The sequence below is a fragment of the Rhinopithecus roxellana genome, chromosome 20 (genome assembly GCF_007565055.1).
Source record: "Rhinopithecus roxellana isolate Shanxi Qingling chromosome 20, ASM756505v1, whole genome shotgun sequence".
Classification (NCBI taxonomy): Eukaryota; Metazoa; Chordata; class Mammalia; order Primates; family Cercopithecidae; genus Rhinopithecus; species Rhinopithecus roxellana.
In genome coordinates, this window is record NC_044568.1 from 15,143,322 (window position 1) to 15,149,321 (window position 6,000).

The window sequence follows — 6,000 nt, forward strand, 5'->3', positions numbered from 1 at the left end:
GTTTGCGGATTCTATGTTAACAGGAATATTTTGTTTTCTCAAAAATTAAGAGTTTCATCTTCTATGAATACTTTTATGCAGGACTAAAACACACAGCTAATGTTTTTAGAAAGCATCAACTTAAAATCTAACAAGTAAAAATGTACATTCACAGAAATTTATGTAAAATATATAAAAGCAATAATCTAATTTTTCTCCCAGGGAGACAATTTGAAACAAATTCAGTAAAGTTCAAGTCTCTAAATTCATTTAAGAAATATGCACATAAAATCACTGCAAAATTATAGGTTCTTTAAAGAAGATTATACGAACAAGGTCCCCTTTAACTTTTCGGAGATGAAAGAAGAAAGGTTTATTGAACTCAAGTGAAATAAAGATTTCAGCATTCATTCCGCCTGAGCGACTGTATCTTAGAAATCATGCCTAAAATTCACAATTGGGGACTCTCCTTTGAATTAAAACATTGTCACCAGAAGGCCTCTATACTCTACACATCACGTAAGAGAAGAAGAAGCTCCTTATGATATATTAACATCTTGTAATAAATTATTACACTTAACTTGTCAAATGAGCTAATTGCAACCTTGGAAAACATTTCAGCAGAAGTATGAAAAATGGGACTCAGAAAAAGTACATTGTAGTTAACAGTGAATCTTCATGGCTTTTCATGACTTTTTGAAAACACCATTTCTTACTGGTTTCTGAGTGCTCTTTATATACATTAGTGAAGATGTGCTGTTTTTGTCCCTTAGCATTTGCATTCCTTCTCCCTTCTCTGTCAACAGAATCACTGTGTATTGTGAAAAATGCATTTCAGGAAGTTTGGATGGCACTGACGTATGCTTTTCTCTGCCACAAGGGTAACACATGGTCCAGGCCTGCCCAGTCAGAGTATCCCATTCCAGCAACAATGATTACTCAGTGATATGGTTTGGATCTGTGTCTCTCCCCAAATCTCATGTTCAGTTGTAATCCCCAGTGTTGGAGGTGGGGCCTGGTGGGAGGTGATTGGATCATTGGGGTAGTTTCTAATGGTTTAGCACCATCCCCCTAGTGCTGCTCTTATGATAGAGTTCTCACAAGATCTGGCAGTTTAAAAATCTGTAGCACCTTCCCACTCTCGCTCTCTTCTTCCTCCTACAGCCATGTGAAGTGCTGGCTCCCCTTTTGCCTTCCACCATTATTATAATTTTCCTGAGGGCTCCCCAGAAGCTGAGAAGATGCCAGAACCATGCTTCCTGCACAGCCTGCATAACTATGAGCCAATTAAATACCCTTTCTTTATAAATTACCTAGACTCAGGTATTTCCTTATGGCAATGTGAGAACAGACTAATACATTCACTGATGGATCTGTGACACAAGCTGGGCTAAAATCCTTTTAAAAGTTTTTTTGCTGGAGCTATCAGAGAAGGAGGTCTCTTTCCTGGCGGGCTATTCAACTGGTAGGGTGGAAGGCTTGGCCTACGGGTGAACAACCTGGCTTCCTTATGAAGAGAGCTTCAGCTAACTTCATCCCTGGGCTTTCCAGTTACAGAGCCAGCAAATCCCCAGGTACACATCAGCAAATTGGAGCTGGATTACTTTCACATCAGTTAAAAGTAGCCTGATGAAATTATACATTGAAGATACCAGCATTTTGCTGTCACCTATGTGGCAAGTGTTTCCTCCATGGTTTTTTTTTTAATTTTGTTCAAGGAGGTTTCTGTCATATGGAAATTTTTCATGTTTAAGGAGTCAATCCTTTTTCTCTTTAGTATCTAGCTTTGTTGATACACTTTGAAAATCTGGCCGGGTGTGGTGGCTCATGCCTGTAATCCCAGCACTTTGGGAGGCCGAGGCAGGTGGATGGCTTAAGCCCAGGAGTTCAAGACCAGCCTGGCCTACATGGCAAAACCCTGACTCTACAAACAATACAAAAATTAGCCAGTGTGGTGGTGCACGCCTGTAATCTCAGCTACTCGGGAGGCTGAGACATGAGAATCACTTGAGTCCAGAAGGTGGAGATTGCAGTGATCTTCCTCAAAATCCATCTCTAATCTGTTAACAGTTATCTCTTTTTTCTAGTACTTTTGTGGTTTTGTTTTCACATTTAATTTTTGATTCTTCGTGCGTTTTTTGTATTATAAGGTGTGTAATAGGCAGCCAATTTTATTTACAAATAGTTTCTCGTCTCAATCTTTTCCCTATTATTGAAATACTACATTTTCTTTGTCCCAATTCATGTTCATGCTTTGATTTTTGTCTTGCTTCAGGTGTCCCAATTCTTGCACCAATTTTAATTAATGGAGACTTGTATCTTGTAGAGGAAAATTCACCCTCATTATTCTTTTTCTGGCAAATCTTGCACATTTATACTTCTAAATTAGTTCTAGAATCATTTTTGTCAAGTTTCAGAAACACCTTGCTTGAATTTGCCTGGGACTATAAACGTGCATGAATTTGGAGATAATTATAATATTGAGTCCATGCATGCAAAGATGCAATTCACTCTGAAACTATTAAAGTTATTTTTATGTTCCTCACTAGAGTTTAGTAACTTTCTTTACATTGGTTCTAAACACTCATTAAATTTATGCCTGGGCATTTGTGTTGTGGGTTTTTAAAAAAAATTTTAGTGGGATTGTTTTAACCATTGTATTTCCTAACTAGTGTTTACTATATATGAAAGCTATCGGTTTTGCAATGAGTTAGGATAGTAAACTCTCTTGGTTCTAACAGTTTCTCAGTATCTCTTGGGTATTTCAGGTAGACAGTTTCAATAACTGTAAATGACAATATTTTTGTCACTTTCCTTCACATATAGAAACCTTATTTCTTATTTTCACTAATGACATTGGTGAGCACTTTCAGAAACTTGTTAAGACATATTCATAACAGGATATCTTTGTTTTCTCTCCAACTGTAGTGACATGATTCTAGTGGGTTTCAGTAACAAGCAAGACAGAGACTATTGTTTTGAGATTATGTATATGATAAAGTGTCATACTAAATTAAGGAAGTCTTCTATTCCAATATTACTAAGTTTTCATCTTTTCGTTTTTTATTGAGGCAAAAATTTACCTGTGAAATGTATAGATCTTACTTGTTATAGCTTGATGAGTTTTGAAAAATACATACACTCATATAATTCACATTCCTAACAACATCTAGAACATTTCCATCACCCCAGAAAATTCTATTTGCAGTGAATCCCCATCCACAACCTCCCTCTGAGGTAACTACTTTTCAAATTTCTGTCATTATAAACTAAGTTTTGTACTGACATATAACTCACATATCAAGTCCAACTTTTAAAATGTATGATTCAATAGTACTTATTATATTCAAAGTCATGTCATCACTGCTGCCTAATTCCAGAACATGCTCATCCCCATATGTGGAAAGAAACCACATACCCATTGGCAGTCACTCCTCCCAGCCCCTGGTGACCACTAATCTACTTTCTGTCTCTATAGATTTGCCTGTTCTTGACATTTCATATAAATGGAAGCAAGCAATATGTAGCATTTTGTGTCTGGCTTTCAGTTAACATATTGTTTGTAAAGTTTACTCCTGTTGTAATGTGTATCAGTACCTCATTTCTTTTAATGGCTAAAAATATTTCATGGTATGGAAATACCACATTTGTTGATCCATTCATCAATGGATAGATATTTGGGTTGTTTTCATTTATTGATCATTATGAATAATTCTCTTACAAACTTAGTGTACCACTTTTTGTGAAAATATGTTTTCAGTCCTTTTAATTATATATGTAGGACTGTTACTGAAACACCAGGGGCTCAGTCTAAGTCCTGCTGCTTGCTGCACAGAAAGCCAGTCACTGAAACAATGATTATCCCCAAGGAAGAAGGCTTTAATTGGATGCTGCAGCCAAGGAGATGGGAGATCAGACTCAAATCCGTCTCCCTGACTGACTAAAATTAGGGGTTTATGTAGCAAGGAAGATATGTAACAATGTGTAAGAAAAGAAGAACTGGAGAGGGGCAAGGAAGCAATCATGATGAATGAGGGGTCCAGCATCTCATTGTCTAGATGTGGTGATCTGGTGGGTTTCAGTTCTTTGATACTTTTTTTTTCTTTTTTTGAAAGGTCTGAAAGTCATTTTCTGAGGAAGGAGCTCAGATAAAACAAATGTTAAGTTTCAAGCTTTAAGACCAGAAGGGTCCATTTCTATGTTTATCAAAAACAAAAACAACAACAAAATAAACAAACAGCAACAACAACAACAAACTGTGGAACTAATGGGTCAGTTTCAGGGCCATAGGTTAGTTTTGCCAGTCGTAAAGGTTGATATAAATGGAATCATACCTCTTAGTTCCAACTTTTATCTCTCAGCAAAGCATTTTTGATTTTTATTCAGGTTGTTGCATGTATCAGTAGGTTGTTCCTTTCTATTTCTGAGTAGTATTTCATTATATGAATATATCACAAGTTTGTTTATCTGGGCTCCCATGGATGACGTTTTGGCTGTTTTCAATTTGGGGCTACTATGAATAAAGCTGCCATGAATGTTCTTGCACATATCTTTCAGTGAACCAATGTTTTCATTTCCTTTAGGTATTTAGCTAGTAGTTAAACTACTGGATCACAAAATAAGTATATGGTTAGCTTTACAAACAAATTTCAGTGTTTTCCAAGTGATTGTACCATTTTGAATTTCCACCAGTGATGTATTCAAATTCTGATCATGCTACATACTCATTAACATTTAGTAGTGTCAGTATTTTAAAATGTGAGCCATTCTAGGGGGTATGTAGTGGTATCTCATTGTCGTTTTAATTATCAATATTATTTTTCTAATGGCTGGTGATGGTGAGTATTTTTTCATGTGTTTATGGACCATGCATAGCTCTTCTGTTGTGAATTGCCTGTTCAAGTCTTTTGCACGTTTTAGAAATTGTATAGTCCTTTTAGTAGTGAGTTATAGAAGTTCTTTATGTATTCTAGATGCAGTTTTTTTGCCACATATCGCACGTCTTCTCCCAGTCTGTGGCTTGTCTGTTCACATTCTTAACGGTGTCATTTGATGAGCAGAAATTTTGTAGGTAGCATATAGTAGAATTTTGACATTTTTTTCTCTAGTCTCTCTTAGTGCATTATGAATTATGTAATCTATTCACATTTACTATTGCTGTTTAGACACTGAGATTTAAATTTTCCATCTTTTCATTTGTTTTCTATTTATCCCATCTGTGTTTTGCTCTTATTTTTCTCTCCTATTTTCTACTTTCTTTCAGATCAGTAGAAAATTTTATAGTATGTGTATTTTATAGAGATGAGGTTTTGCCATGTTGCCCAGGCTGGTCTTGAATGCCTGAGCTCAAGCAATTGGCCTGCCTCAGTCTCCCAAACTGTCAGGATTACAGGTGTGAGCCATCACACCAGGCTGAATTTTATAATATTTCATTTTATCTCTTCTACTGGATTTTTAGTTATTCTTTTTTTGTTGCATTTGTGTGTGTGTGTGTGTGTGATATCTCTAGAGATTACAATATGCATACTTATACTTTTCCATGAATTAACATTTTACCACTCAGTATCTAATTTTAACACTTCACAGCAGTATCATTCATTTACCCTGACCTTTTCCTTTGAATAATTATTTATACATTTTTTCTTGTACAAAAACCTAATACAGTGCTATCACTTTGCTAAATTATATTTTTTCAAAAAAAAAAAAAAACACAAGAAAACAATGTTCTATACATTTCTCTACCTAGTTGCCATTTTGGGAACTTTCCATTTCTTTCCAGAGGTCATATTTAATTCCTTTGTAGTGATCCCAAATTTTATTTTCCTTCTTGAAGACCTTCCTTGATCATTGCTTTATCAATTCTGTTAAGAAACTCACTCAACTTTTATTGTTCTGAAAATGTCTTTATTTTCTCTTATTCTAAAAAAATTATAATTCTTGCCTAATGTAGAATTCTAGGTTGTCAGGGGTTTTTTCTCTCTGTACTTTAAAGATGTTATTCTTTTGCTTTTCGACTTTCAT